We start from the raw sequence: 16,412 nt of genomic DNA, 5'->3' as shown, positions 1-16,412 counted from the left end.
TATTAATACATTACTTATATTTCTATATTCCTTATAATATATGTCCTTGTTTCTAAAATAGCTGTGATCTAAAATAACCTTTGTTTTGGTTTCATTGACAGAGAGAAATTCTCATACAGATCTCATAAATATGTTAGACTTATAGATATGTATTTTGATCATATAGTGTCTCATACTAATACAATATTTGTGGGTATAGAATAAACTGAATGATTATATCCATTTATGTTTTTACAATATGTATTTTCCAGAAGTCTAAACTACCACCATCCCAAGACCATGGAAAAGTCAGCCACGGACCGAACACAACCAAGTAGTTTATGTATGCATTTTTATTATCACACTTTATTTACAAAAGTCTTTGTCTCGTGTATTGTAATCTTATACTTAATATATCTTGTATCTCATAAAGCTAAGTGTTATCTATATTATTATGGTGGTTTTACTATAAGAATATTCAATAGCTGTTATGTCCATGTGGTAAAAGGGCAATTATTCTAGCTTTCTATTGAAGAAGCAATGTCCCCACCTCATATGCCAATTTTTATTTTTCCATTGCAAATCCTTTGAGGTCCTTGGTGTTGCAAGTATAATGTTTATGAAAAGGTTTCACACCATGTGTAAGGGTTTTCATTTGTCTTGTGTCCTCAGGAACAATTCTTAAGTTTCCAATGTGTTCTAAAACCCTGACCTAAAATTGTTTTTTTGTCATTCTTATGTAATTTTTTTGGCAAGTACAGGCGAGACGATAGATGACTCCCTGGGTCAAAAAGTTTAGAAAAACATATCTATCATGATATTCATACAGTAAGTTTGTAAGGTGTATTTGTATCCTTTACGTCTGCCACATTTATAAAAAGCCTTTTATTAAATCCTTTTATTCATTCCTTGTGATGGGAAAAATTGCTTGATACCAGTTAGGTTTCTTCTTCATTTTTTTATGCAAATAGATTTAAAATTTCTGGGCTGATCTGATACATACTGTAGTCTTTACTGTAGTAAGGCATTTAATGGGCAGTGTGGGGGCAGGGCTGGCCAGCATTCCCGGAAATGGGGGCATGTCCACCCCCTTTTCTGGGAGTGGCAAGGCCAGGGACTGCGTCAACAGATGCAGTGTCCTGGCCCTGCATATCATGTTGTGTGTATGCACATACACACTACACGATATGTGTATGCAGCGATATCATCATCGGCGGGAGTGCCGGCATCAGCAAGTGTATACACACTCGCCGATGCCAACCAGCGACAGGTTTTATACCAGCTGACTGCTGTACATTGCTATTGTGCTCTACTTTGTTTTGCCTGGCTCAACAAAGTGGGTTTTTCTGCATTCTATTTTGTGGTGATGGATTCCTATACCTATAAGTTTCTGATAGCCTATGGCTATTTGAAGCTTAAAGGTGATGGAGCTGAGGAGAGGAGGATGATGAGGTTTAACTGGATGAAGGAGTGGCTGACGAGGAGGGAGACTCGCTCCCATATGCCCCTGCTGATGGAGATTAGGGAGAACTACCCAATTACTGCAACTACCTGCATATGGATGATGTCACCTTCCAGGAGTTGCTGCATCTGGTGACCCCCTATATCCGGAGAAAGGACACCAATATGAGGGCCATCCCGGCTGAGGAGAGGTTGGTGGCTACCCGGAGGTAATTGGCTACAACAAAGTCCTTTAAAGACCAAAAGACTTCATTTACTTCCAGGCTTTGATAAACTTAGCAACCTTTATGCCTGGATAATTGTACTTAAAAGCAAACCCACATGGCTGCTTTTCAATATTTAACTGAACCAACATGGTTTTAAATGTATAATAACTGCATTATCATCAAGTCTTATCTGTCCCAATATCTAGGCAGCTATATGGTATACGAGGTGTCAGACGGTGGATTGAATAGGCCAAGAAACACATGGCGCAAGTCCAGATTGAGGCCGCTACAATTCCCAATCTGTCCTTACGCCATGTGTTTAGTGACCATGTCCAATCTGCGTCATCCGCACCATATACCATACAGTAGCTATTGGGAGAGATAAAACTTGTTGATATTTTAAAACTGTAATAGTTATATTACTTTAAATTAAACAATTAAAAAATTGTGGTGGCTCCTCGTCCTCCTGCAACATGGATCTGTAGAGAACCTCGGAGGATGTGAAAGGGTTGGTGGGTTGGGGAGTAGGGTGAATGGGATGAGGTGTAGGGTGAGATTAGGTTGGACCCATTAGTGGTGTGGCCTGGTAGCTAGGTGGCGGGTAGGCTTGGGACATGGAGAACTCATAACTATGAAGTGGCTGCACCATTGTCAGGGGGCAGAGGCTCGTTGGCCAGCCTTGATGTGCTGCCCAGCTGCTTTAATTTCCCCCAGATCACCATATCGTAAAATATCTTCTCTGCGTGGATCTGTTGTTGTTGTTTCATAGCCCACAACTGCTTGCAATATGTAAGCCCAGGTTGTCAAACTTCTCCAGGGGTTTTTGTAGGGCCTGCTCCACTTGTATCAAGAGTGCATCTGGCTGCGATTGGGTCTTTCACTGCGCTTTGAAGCAGGCTTAGTGAATTTGGCCTCACTCTCGCTTCTATGGAGCATTTGCAGGCTACAGATGAGGTTGTGGTCAGGTGTTACAGACTGTTGGAAGAGAGAGAGAGAAAAGTTTATTGTTAATATCATGTTTTCTAAAATTTTGGTTTTTCTTTTTTTATTCTAGTTCCCAACAATGATGGCGGATTGGTAAACCATTGCTGTGGAATTTGATTGTAGGTGGAATTTTCCCAACTGCGGTGGAGCGATTGATGGAAAACATATCTGCATTACCCCACCTGCCCACAGCGAATCCTTTTATTATAAATTACTGTATAAGGGGTGTTTTAGTATAGTACTCATGGTCGGTGGTGAACGCCATATACGAGTTTATTTTTGTTGATGTGGGCAAAAATGGCCATGCTTCTGATGGAGCATCATTTAAACAAACCATCTTCTATGAGAGAGTTAACACCAACTGTCTAAATTTGTCAACTACAGTGGAAATGAAGCTAGGCCTTAACTATGTTTTTGTTGCTGATGAGGCATTTGCTCTCCATGAACACTTGCTGAAGAAGTATGCGCAAAGGGGCATGACAAAAAAGTGCCTCTTTAACTACCAGCTATCCAGGGCATGGAGGATACTCAAAAAATGTCTTTGGCATTCTCAGCAACCGGTTCAGAAATTTCCATACGGCCATCAATCTTCATGTGGACAAAATAGATTCTGTTGTCTTGGCCTACTATGTCCTCCACAATTTCCTTTGCAAAGTGTCAACTACCCAACAGAGGACATTAGACTCAGCTATGGTAGATGACCTGGACCATCCATAGGAGACTGTACAAATGCCCTCTGTGTCCACACCTGCAATTTTGAAGTCAACAGGGACTGCATGGGCTAAACAGGTCAGGGAGCAATACCTGGCCTCTTCCTGCTCCTCGGGGACATTCTCCACCAAGAGCGTTTGGGAAGCTCCTGCTTGTGTATGAACTTGAGGAGGTCAAAGTAACACAAGGTACTGGTGTATGCATCATATGCCCCCACTCCTGATGCCCGTGACTCCTGCTGCTTTTTGTGCTGCTTGACGTACACGTTATGTAGGTTTTGAATCTTGGCCTTATCCCACTTCGGACAAGCTTCGTTGTGGTAGGGCAAGCTAAACGTTACCAGGTCATCAATGTCAGCAACTTTCTTCTCTTTATTGCAGTAGGCTATGGATTTAATTCGCCATAGGCATTCATGGGCACAATAGCTCCAGAGAGCCGGTGATAAAATGGCACTTTCTTGCACTGGTCATTTCTTTTGGAAAACAGAACAAAAACTGTATTTTGAATTTGGAAGTTTGAATGTTTTACCAGTTGGATTATTTTAATTAGTTTATATGTTTTTAATGTGTTCAAACTAATTTTTTGAAACTCTGTCAGTGTATTTGCATAGTACATTTATCTGCACCATTGAGTGGGCGTTATATTAAAAAAAATTGGGGAACAACTTGCATTGTGCTACACTGTCATAACTTTGTCTGGGACAGTGGGTACATTGGATATGAACCATTCATGGGCTTGTATGTTGGTAGCATTGGGTACATTGGTGAGACAGAGGTTAATACACATTGGCTGGGCAGGGGTTAATACACATTGACGGGACAGGGGTTAATGCACATTGGCGGGGAAAGGGTTAATACACATTGGTGTGGAAGGGGTTAATACTAGGGATGTGCAGGCTCGGATAGGTTCGAGTTTGCACGTGGAGTTCGGATTTTTCCCTCCAAAAAAACGGAACTCAGAACGAGGCAAAACGTCATCTTACATGGACGAACATCATCATTCCTGGTCTTTTGTCCAGGAATGATGATGTTCGTCCATGTAAGATGACGTTTTGCCTCGTTCTGAGTTCCGTTTTTTTGGAGGGAAAAATCCGAACTCCACGTGCAAACTCGAACCTATCCGAGCCTGCACATCCCTAGTTAATACACATTGGTGGGGTAAAGGTTAATACACATTGGTGGGGCAGGGTGTACATGGTGTTGTAGTAGAATACTACAGGTGATGTATATACTCACTTAACAATATCTAAAACTCCTCCAGACAGATGATCTCCACGCTGCTGCTTGCTGGTCTCTTCTCCAATGTCGTCTGTCACAAAATAGAGGAGGGGAGTGGCCAGGGACTTGTCAACACATCATACATTGGATCGTTCATCAAGCAAAATAGTGAATGATGTGTCACATCATGCACGATAGGTTAAAATCTTTCTGCAGGTTTAGTTGATCAATGATGCCGAAACACAATGCACATTGGCATTGTAATCGTCCAGGTAAATGCCACTTTTTAAATGATTGGTCGTTATGATCGTTTGAAAATGGCCAGATCGTGTAAAAAAAAAATCGCACCGTGTATAGGCACCTTAAATCTCATGAATCCTTGAAGGACAAGTGTGTCATCCTCCTACTGTGATGGTCTCTACTTCTCCAGCAAAATGAACAGATGCCAATCAGTCAGGCACTAAGGATCTATCCATACTAAACAGAGTAGAATTCCTCTACATAGGGCACTATTCACCAAACTATCCTTTTGACTTTGGCTCTGTGAGGCCCTTTTCAAGAGGGTCACATTCTTATTCTGAGTAGGTTTCCCATGTTGTATAGGTGACACTGTAGTTACAGTGGTGAAGCAATAGAAACTGACAGATGTCAGAGTTGTTACTATTTGTCACAAACCGCAGCCGGGTCGCTTACCTGGTTCCCCGCTCAAGCTGCAGTTTCTTCTCATCTCCTGCAATCTCCCAAGCTACCACATGCAGCATTCTATCCTACTCAGCAACTCCTGTGCAGATTTACATTTTGCTGCACCCCTGGCTCCAGTATCTGAGTCCATCCTATATCATCAGTTCCAGTCTGATATCCTATACCATCTGTTCCACTCTGATATCCTATACCATTGCTTCTAGTCCGATATCCTATGCCATTGGTTCCAGTCCGATATCCTATACCATTGGTTCCAATCCAATATCCTATACCATTGATTCCAATCCAATAACCTATACCATCGGTTCAAGACTGATATGCTATACCATCGGTTCCATCCTGCCCAGGGGCAAATGTAAAACTGGTCAACCCCCACCCCCCCTATGTGCGCTCGGCAAAGGCGCACACGGCAAAAAATGTGCGTTGTCAAAAGGGCCATGGCCACTTAAAAATTGGGCATGTCAACATGACACACAAACCCCTTTCTCCTCACTCTGAACTTTCCTTTCCATATGCAATTAACCGCAGTAGTGTCCCTTTACAGTCCCCCCTATGCAATGTCCCAAGTAGCAGTCCCTCTTATGCAGGCCCCCAGTAGTGCGCCTTGTACAGTACCCCCAGTATGCAATGTCCCCAGTAGTGGTCACTCTTATGCAGGCCCCCAGTAGTGCCCCTTGTACAGTACCCCCAGTAGTGGTCTCCCTTATACAGTGCCCCCAGTAGTAATCCCCCTTATGCAGTGCCCCCAGTAGGGCCCCTTATACAGTGCCCCCAGTAGTGGTCCCCCTTATTCAGGCCCCCAGTAGTGGTCCCCCCTATCCAGTGCCCCCTGTAGTGGTCCTCCCTATTCAGTGCCCCCAGTGCAGAGTCCCTTGTGCCACCAGTAGTAAGCCCCTTATATAGTGCCCCAGTAGTAGACCCCCTATGCAGTGCCCAAGTTGTGCCCCCCCATGCAGTGTTCCTTATATAGTGCTCCCAGTAGCAGTTCCCCCCTAAGCAGTGCCCCCAGTTGTAGCCCCCCATATGCAGTGCCCCCAGTAGTGGTCCCAGAGGGAGTATCCCCAGTAGTGGTCCCCCAGTTGTGCCCCCAGTAGTAGTCCCCCATTAGTGCCCCCAGTAGAGGTCCCCCCATTAGTGTCCCCAATAGAGGTCCCCTCCATTAGTGCCCCCATTAGTGTCCTCAGTATAAGTGCCCCCATTAGTGCCCCAGTATAATTGCCCCATTATTGAACCCAGTATAAGTGCCCCAGTATAGAAACCTCCCTCCCCTCTGACAAATACACAGTGAAAATAAAACAGTAAATAAAAGAAAAATACTAAACTGAATCCATGCTCCTGCTCCTGCCGCCATCCACACGTCAGTCCTCCGGGCTGGCACGCTCTGCATTATGGGAGAGTCGTCTTGACATCTCTCCCATTCCCCACTGCAGGAGCCGGAAGGGAGCCGGCACTTGCAGTGGGTGCTGCAGCAGTCAATGAGGGTCTATCTCCCTCTCATTGGCTGCTGTTTAACACACACATCACCGCCAGCAATGTATGTGCAGCAGCAGCAGCCAATGAGAGTCTGTCTGACTCTCATTGGCTACTGTCTGACACACACATAGCCACCAGCACTGGCAGCGATGTATGTGCAGCAGCAGCCAATGAGAGTCTGTCTGACTCTCATTGGCTGCTGATTAACACACACATCACCGCCGTGCTGGCGGCGATGTGTGTGATACAATGCAAAGCATGAGCCTGCCTGCCACCCTCCTCCTGGCTCTATTGGGCAAGCGCTCAGGGGGAGGGAAGGGGCTCGGCTGTGCAGCACAGGACCGGTGCTGGGAAGCCTAGCACCGGTCCTGTGTAAATGTGTAGTGCTGACCGCACTCACTGTGGTTGGCACTACACTGGCTTAGGATGGGCTGGTACTGTGGCCGGCGGCAACCCCCCATGCCGCTGGTCCCACGGTGCCCAGAGCACGTGCCCCGCTCACCCTGCCCTAGTTACACCACTGTCCACAGACAAGTCCAAACATGACAGTGACACTACTGCCTTGGGTAAAACTTAACACAAGCAACCCCCTTCCCCTTCAATTCTATTTAGGACATTTTACTTACCCATTGAAGAACTACAGTATATATATAAAATCAATTCTGCATTATCAACAAACCCACCTCAGCATTGCCTATATTAACCAAGCCAATACAATTTTTATTGCCAACATTTTGTAAACAAACGACTCTAACCGTGGGTGGTTATGTCAGAAAGCTTCTTTACTCATCATAAATGTTGTTACAGCACATTTGTATACATAAGATGGCTTCTTGTCACTAGCTATATCCCACCAGCCCTAAATATTGTCTGGCTGCTAGTGACTATCAGAACCCTGCCCCAAATCCTTTTATCCATCACACACTCCAGAGCAATTACACCCATGTAATGCAACTGTGTGTAAAACCATTCCTGTAGGACACAGCAGGATCCTAACCTTGTCTGCTCCTTGTCCTTGGAAGTGAGTCCTGTTCTGGACATCAGAAGGTGGCAAAGTACCCTCTTTGCCACAATTTATATATTTATGGCTTTTGAAAATTTTAGCATTTGAAATATAGGGCCATATTCAATTAAGTCCGAAAAGTCAGTTTCTGCGGAAAAGTTGCGCCGGTGATGTCATTTCGCCTAGCGAAAACTTATCCCCGTAATCAATTCCAAAGACTTTTCGCTGGTACAGAAAGTCAATGCATTGGAATAGTCAAAAAAGATTCACCTATGAAAGCTGTCGAAAAAAAGTGCAGAATGGGGATTTTGGGGTGCAAACTTGCGGGAACCACCCTGCACCCTTGGGACAGCCCCCCAAAGGTAAACTGTGTCCAAAAAAGTTTAAAAATACATAAGAACACCCCAAAAAAATTACTTTGAAAAAGGAGGTGAAAAAGTCCAAAGTTGGGGGACAAACTTAAAAACTAGCGAAATAGACTCCACGTGGGCCCAAATATGCCCCAGGTGTTTTTAAGTTTGCAGGTGCTTGCAGCAGGTGGAATTTTTATGTATTTTAAAACTTCATTTTGGAAACTTTAAAATATGCTAGCCCTCATTTTTGAGTACTCAAAATTTGCTGGGACTACTTATTTTCACCAAAAAAAAGCTAAATCCTGTTCTACACCACTTATGCTAATACGCTAAATAGCAGCTATTGAGATAATTTATGTACTCCAAATACCTTCAGCTGGGCTATTCGGGGGTATCTATAGTGATCCCCAATGTCAGAGCATCTTTTGGGAGGTGTCAGGCTGATTTCCCCAAATCTGACAGTACTTTTCACATTTTAGAGTTTCGCCGGGTCCCATTTTCGCAGATTTCTAATTGTATACAGGGATAAGCGGGGACGAACGCAATACTTTTTCGCATGGAAAAGCAGCGAAGTCGGCGGAAACTCCGTAGTGTGAGAAGTTTGGGACTTTTCGCACCTAATTGAATATGCCCCATAATATGTTTATAATCACTAGGAATTTGACAAATTATTAAGGTCCTGCAATTCAGGTTTCAGTTTCAGTTTTTGTAAATGCCTGGGTGCAGAAAGTGTAGTACATATATAATAATGCTAATAATACAGTATAACCTACAGTTCAGATTAGGGGTGAGCGCCTGACTCGTATCTGAAATTGAGGCAAAACGTCATCATCCCGCCTTCCGGGTCTCGCAGGTTTTGGATCCTATATAAGGTACCCGCGTCGGCGCCATTTTCTCACTCGGCTGTGGACAGTGAAGAGGGAGGGTGGGAGTTAGGGCTGGCTAGGCAGTGAAGTGTAGTGTAGTGTAGTGCAGTGTAGTGTTGTGCTGTGCTGCTGTTGTCCATAGGGGCTGTGTCCACTCCTCCAAAGTCCATAGGGGCTGGCTGGACTGTGTTGTGCAGTCAGTTGTCCATAGGGGCTGTGTCCACTCCAAAGTCCTGTGCAGTGTCCCAGTCCTAAAGGAGTGCTGTAGTGTTGTCCAGGGGGTGCTCTGTCCATCAGGGGTGCTCCACCCAAGTGCAAAAAAAAATAATATTTTTTCTGTGTTTGTGAATTTTGTGCACAGAAGCCGCACGTGCATCAAAAATGTAGTGCCAAGCGTGCGCCTGTGTTATAAGTAAAGGGCCGGTTGGCTTGACCGATAAAGGGTGCTGTAACCCCCAAAGTGCACTCCAAACAAAATAAAAAATATTTTCTGTGTTTGTGAATTGTGTGCACTGTAGCTGCACGTGCATCAACAAAGGAGCAGCGCCAAGCGTGCGCCTGTGTCCCATTAGTAAAGGGCCGGCTGGCTTGTCCGTTAAAGGGTGCTGTAACCCCCAAAGTACACTCTAAACAAAAATAAAATATATTTTCTGTTTGTGAATTGTGTGCACTGTAGCCACACGTGCATCAACAAAGTAGTGACAAGGGTCCTGTAACCCCCAAAGTACACTCCAAACAAAATTAAAAAATACTTTCTGTGTTTGTGAATTGTGTGCACTGTGGCTGCACGTGCATCAACAAAGGAGCAGCGCCAAGCGTGCGCCTGTGTCCCATTAGAAAAGGGCCGGCTGGCTTGTCTGTTAAAGGGTGCTGTAACCCCCAAAGTACACTCCAAACAAAAAAAAAATATATTTTCTGTGTTTGTGAATTGTGTGCACTGTAGCCGCACATGTATCAACAAAGTAGTGCCAAGCGTGCGCCTGTGTCATAAGTAAAGGGCCATCTGGCTTGACCGTTAAAGGGTGCTGTAACCCCCAAAGTGCACACCAAACAAAATAAAAAATATTTTCTGTGTTTGTGAATTGTGTGCACTGTGGCTGCACGTGCATCAACAAAGGAGCAGCGCCAAGCGTGCGCCTGTGTCCCATAAGTAAAGGGCCGGCTGGCTTGTCCATTAAAGGGTGCTGTAACCCCCAAAGGGCACTCCAAACAAAATAAAAAAATATTTTCTGTGTTTGTGAATTGTGTGCACATTGTGTGCACTGTGGCTGCATGTGCATCACCAAAGGAGCAGCGCCAAGCGTGCGCCTGTGTTCCGTAAGTAAAGGGCCGGCTGGCTCATTTCTTAAAGGGTGGTGTAACCCACAAAGTGCACTAGTGTCAAACAAAAATAAAAAATTATTTTCTGTGTTTGTGTGTGCCTTAGCCGCACGTATATATCAGTATAACATAAATGGAGGACCAAACTTTCTCCGATAAAAATAAAATAGGGAAAGATCAAGAACCACTTCCTCCTAGTGCTGTTGCTGCTGCTGGGAGTTGTTCATCATCCCACAGAGGAATTAGGAAAACCACTACTTTTACTAAACAACTGACCCTCCAACATCCCCTAGCGAGGAGGATGAAATACGACAGCAGTCATCCTGAAGCAAAACGTATAACTGCGGCCTTGACTGTTATGTTGGTGTTAGACGTGCGTCCGGTATCCGCCATTAGTGCAGTGGGATTTAGACAATTGATGGAGGTAGTGTGTCCCCGGTTCCATATCCCGTCTAGATTCCACCTGCATCCTCAAAGCAGCAGCGACAAGCGTGCGTCTGTCTGTTAAAGGGTGGTGTAACCCCAAAAGTGCACTCCACAAACAATAAAAAAAATCCTTTTTTTTCTGTCTTTGTGAATTGTGTGGGCTGTAGCTGCAACTGCATCCTCAAAGCAGCAGCGACAAGTGTGCATCTGTCTGATAAAGGGTGGTGTAACCCTCAAAGTGCGCTCCACAAACAATAAAAAAATGAATCTTTTTTTTCTGTCTTTGTGAATTGTGTGGGCTGTAGCCGCACCTGCATCCTCAAAGCAGCAGTGACAAGCGTGCGTCTGTCTGTCAAAGGGTGGTATAACCCCCAAAGTGCGCTCCACAAAAAATAAAAAATTCTTTTTTTTTCTGTCTTTGTGAAATGTGTGGGCTGTAGCCGCACCTGCATCCTCAAAGCAGCAGCAACAAGCGTGCGTCTGTCTGTTAAAGGGTGGTGTAACCCTCAAAGTGCGCTCCACAAACAATAAAAAAATTAATATTTTTTTTCTGTCTTTGTGAATTGTGTGGGCTGTAGCCACACCTGCATCCTCAAAGCAGTAGTGACAAGCATGCGTCTGTCTGTCAAAGGGTGGTGTAACCCCCAAAGTGCGCTCCACAAAAAATAAAAAATTCTTCTTTTTTTTCTGTCTTGTGAAATGTGTGGGCTGTAGCCGCACCTGCATCCTCAAAGCAGCAGCGACAAGCGTGCGTCTGTCTGTTAAAGGGTGGTGTAACCCCCAAAGTGCGCTCCAACCAAAATAAAATAATCTTCTTTTTTTCTGTGTTTGTGTGTGAAATGTATGCGCAGTAGCCGCACCTGCATCCTCAAAGCAGCAGCAACAAGCGTGCATCTGTGTGTTAAAGGGTGGTGTAACCCTCAAAGTGCGCTCCACAAAAAATAAAAAAATATTTTTTTTCTGTCTTTGTGAATTGTGTGGGCTGTAGCCGCACCTGCATCCTCAAAGCAGCAGCGACAAGCGTGCGTCTGTCTATTAAAGGATTACATCGGTGACAGTATCCAAGTAGGCATGTCAGACAGTCCGTACATGTACTGGCAGGAAAAGAGGCAATTTGGAGGTCCCTGTACAAACTGGCTCTATTTTACCTGAGTTGCCCCCCCTCCAGAGTGTACTCCGAAAGAGTGTTTAGTGCAGTCGGGAACCTTGTCAGCAAAAGGCGTAGGAGGTTGCTTCCAGAAAATGTGGAGAAGATGATGTTCATAAAAATTAATTATCAACTCTTCCAGGGAGACCAGCCTCCAGAACGTCCAGAGGGACCTGTGGTGGTGGATTCCAGCGGGGACGAGTTAATAGTCTGTGAGGATGAGGATGTACACAACACTGAAGAGGGTGAGGAATCGGTGGATGAGGAGGATGAGGATGACATTTTGCCTCCGTAGAGACAGTTTGTGCAGGGACAGATTAATTGCCAGCTTGTTTTGTGGGGGCCCAAATGAACCAATCATTTTAGCCACAGTCGTGTGGCAGACCCTGGCACTGAAATGATTGGTTTGTTAAAGTGTGCATGTCCTGTTTATACAACATAAGGGTGGGTGGGAGGGCCCAAGGACAATTCCATCTTGCACCTCTTTTTTTTCTTTGCATTATGTACTGTTTGGGGCCTAGTTTTTCAAACTGCCATCCTGTCTGCCACTGCAGTGCCACTCCTAGATGGGCCACATGTTTGTGCCGCCCACTCGTGTCACTTAGCATAGCCTTTTGGACATAAAAACATTATTGTGAGGTGTGAGGTGTTCAGAATAGACTGGAAATATGTGGAAATTAAGGTTATTGAGGTTAATAATAGCATAGGAGCAGAAAAACCAACACATTCTGTGATTTTAGCTGTTTTTATTGTTTTTAAAAAAAAAATACAGATCCAAAACACAAAACCCAGAACCCAAAACACAGAAGGGTGGTTTTGGCAAAGCCAATCCAGATCCAAAACACGAAAGAAAGATCCAGATCCAAAACACGAAAAGTGGCCGGTGCACACCCCTAGTTCAGATATGTAATATACAGTAGGAAACATAAATGTTACCAGCATTGTTAATTCAATTTATATATGATAAGGGAATAGGCAAAACATATAACACAAAACCATATAAAATTATTTTCAAATGTTACATCCTGAAAAAATGCTAAGGGATAAATTTACTAAAGTGAGAGTTTTTAGAAGTGAGTTTTAAAAGTGATGTTGCCCATAGCAACCAATCAAATTCTAGGTATTATCTTCTAGAACAGGGTTCCTCAACCTTTAAGGCAGTGTGGGCCACATTAAAAATTTCAACGAAGCCGAGGGCTACTAAGCTATACTGCGGTATTTAGACTGTCCCCTCCTCACACAATTATGACCTGTAACTGCCCCCTCCAACAAATTTAATTATGTCCCATAACTGCCCCCTGCTGCAGTGCTCTCAGTAGTGCCCCTAATACAGTGCCCCAGTAGTGATCCCCCCTATGCAGTACCCCATATATAGTGCCCCCTGTAGTGGTACCCCCTATGCTGTGCCCCTTATACAGTGCCCCCTGTAGTGGTCACCATTATACAGGCCCCCAGTAGAGCCCCTTATACTGTGCCCCCAGTAGTGGTCCCCCTTATGCAGGTCCCCAGTAGTGATTCTCCCAATGCAGTGCCCCTTATACAGTGCCCCCTGTAGTGGTCCTCCCTATTCAGTGTCTCCAGTAGTGCCCCCCCTATGCAGTGGCCCCAGTAGTTGTCCCCCTATGCAGTGTCCCCAGTAGTGGTCCCCTGATGCAGTGCCCCCAGTAGTGGTACCACCCAGTAGTGCCCCCAGTATTGGTCCGCCCTGATGCAGTTCTCCAGGTAGTGGTCCTCTGATGCAGTTCCCCCAGTAGTGGTCCCCTCATACAGTGCCCCCAGTTGTGATCCCCCCTGATGCAGTGCCCCAAGTAGTGGTACTCTGATGCAGTACCCCCAGTAGTTGTCCCCCGATGAAGTGCCCCCAATTGTGGTCCCTCCCCAGTAGTGCCACAAGTAGTAGTCCCCCCAATGCAGTGCCCCCAGTAGTGGTCCCCACAGCAATGCAGACAAAGACACACACGTAAGAAAAGAAAAAAAAACACTTACCCCACTCTGGCTCCTGCTCCCGTCGTCGTCCACTCCTTTGTCCTCCCGGGCTGCCAGGCTTTGCATTATGGGAGAGACATCTTGACGTCTCTCCCATCACCCACTGTGGGAGCCAGAAGATGGAGCTCATGAGTGAGCTCCAGCCCGGCTTCTGCAGTGGGTGCAGCAGCCAGTGAGAGTCTTTCTGTATGTCAGTGGTGGTGTGCTTGACTGCACTCACTGCGGTCTGCACTACAGTAACCATCAATGGACCATGGGGAATGGCTCCACGGGCCATGGGTGATTGAAGACCCCTGTTCTAGAAGGTGCTAGTTAAATGTTAAGTAGAATCTGATTGGCTGCTATGGGCAACATCACTTTTAAAACTCACTTCTAAAGACTCTTACTTTAGTAAATTTACCCCTAAGGCTCTGTGGAAAGGATTCTTGGAACATTACATCTAATTTTTGTGTGTTACAGTTGATGTGAAGTAATAAAGGTAATGTATAATTTGTTTTTTTATACCTGTCATAGATTAACAAATACTCAGGGCTGGTGCAAGGTCTATCGGCATCCTAGCAAAGCTTCAGCCTAGTGCCCTCACTCTCAGATACAGGTGGCCACTAAGTGGGCTGGGGTGATAAATATATATAAATATATATATAAAAACAGAAAACCCAGCACTCACCATGTTTAAACACCCACAATGATGTATAAATAAGTAAATAAATAATGGGGATTTGGTTCAAGGATTGATCAATGCATTTAAGCCCGCAGCCCACATCACGGGACCCCACTTTCTGCAGGTCCTACACTATCCGTCACACTGATGGAAACCTGGTAGCTGCTATCACATAGTTTAGACTGAAAAAATGTTACCTGGTTTAAAGCTCACCTGCCAGCTAATGGCTTTTAAAGGTAAGGCAGTCACTTGACATAGCTTCTATCACACTACCAAAAAGATAGCTGACACAGGTTAAAATAAACAAGTTTGCACATGGGGTGCATGAGAAAGCTATGATCACAAAAGGTTAATAAAAATTAACCGCAAAAACAAAGTCAGAAATCCACTGCACTCGCCACTCCTAGATTTGGGGTGCAGACCTGCACTCGCCATTCCCAGGACTGGGGTGCAAGTGGCCTGTGACCACATTGCTTAAATAAATAAAAACAGAACACCCAGCACTCACCATGTTTAAACACCCACAATGATGTATAAATAAGTAAATAAATAATGGGGATTTGGTTCATGGATTGATCAATGCATTTAAGCCCGCAGCCCACATCACGGGACCCCACTTTCTGCAGGTCCTACACTATCCGTCAAACTGATGGAAACCTGGTAGCTGCTATCACATAGTTTAGACTGAAAAAATGTTACCTGGTTTAAAGCTCACCTGCCAGCTAATGGCTTTTAAAGGTAAGGCAGTCACCTGACATAGCTTCTATCACACTACCAAAAAGACAGCTGACACAGGTTAATATAAACGAGTTTGCACATGGGGTGCATGAGAAAGCTATGATCACAAAAGGTTAATAAAAAGTAACCGCATAAACAAAGTCAGAAAGTCTAGGACCTGCAGAAAGTGGGGTCATTGTGGGTGTTTAAACATGGTGAGTGCTGGGTTTTCTGTTTTGATTTATTTAAGCAATGTGGTCACAGGCCACTTGCACCCCAGTCCTGGGAATGGCGAGTGCAGGTCTGTACCCCAAATCTAGGAGTAAAACATCGACACCCACATGCTGTAAGGTGAGAAGGGAGTGGGGGAAGGACTACATAATAGCCCCCCCGTGAATAGACTGGTCTCTCTCTCTGAAAATACACACAGACACACACCTGGCTCACTGAACTTCCCTGGCTATTTAAGGTACTCTGTATTAACTCTCCTCTGTCATAACTTGCCTGTACCTTCTATAATAACTCTCCTCTGTAATAATTTACCTGTACTTTCTATAATACCTCCCCACTTTAATACCTGTACTTTCTATAATTACTTTCTATAATAACTTGCCTGTATTGCCTAAACTTTCCTTCCCTGCCTATATCTGTAAAAGCTAACACTCACACTAGATAGGGCAATTAATCTGAAATCCTCTCTCTCTCTCTCTCTCTCTCTCTTACTCTTTGTCTCATCTACACTCATCTACATGCTCACAGGCATGCTAAACCATGATGTCTACCAGGTCTTGCCATGAGGTTTCACCCCACCCCCACATACATAGAAGCACAAAAACACAAGGACGCCATCATGGTTACCATGCCATGAGGCTGCAACACAAAGCATACTCTCTCTCTATACCAACACATGTATTCTCTCTATATTTTCATATATGCATATCCATACACACATAATTTTTTTCTGATAGATTGCCCTCCACAATTTATCTATAGACTATTAGTTTCGCCGGAAGTGCAAGGGGGAGCAGTTATCCCTTAATTACAGTATATCATATATCACCCATACACACAAATGTCATAAACAACATACTTGTCCATAAATGGCCAAAAGTCTCTCACAACAAAGACCTTGACCCTATTGTGTACAAGTATCCAGAATTATGGGCACAAGATAAAAATGATTGTGGAAGAATGGTTGAT

Source organism: Taudactylus pleione, unplaced genomic scaffold, assembly GCF_031769625.1.
Source record: "Taudactylus pleione unplaced genomic scaffold, aTauple2 ptg001314l, whole genome shotgun sequence".
NCBI lineage: Eukaryota > Metazoa > Chordata > Amphibia > Anura > Myobatrachidae > Taudactylus > Taudactylus pleione.
The sequence above is the reverse complement of the archived record's forward strand: the minus strand, read 5'-3'. Positions refer to the sequence as shown.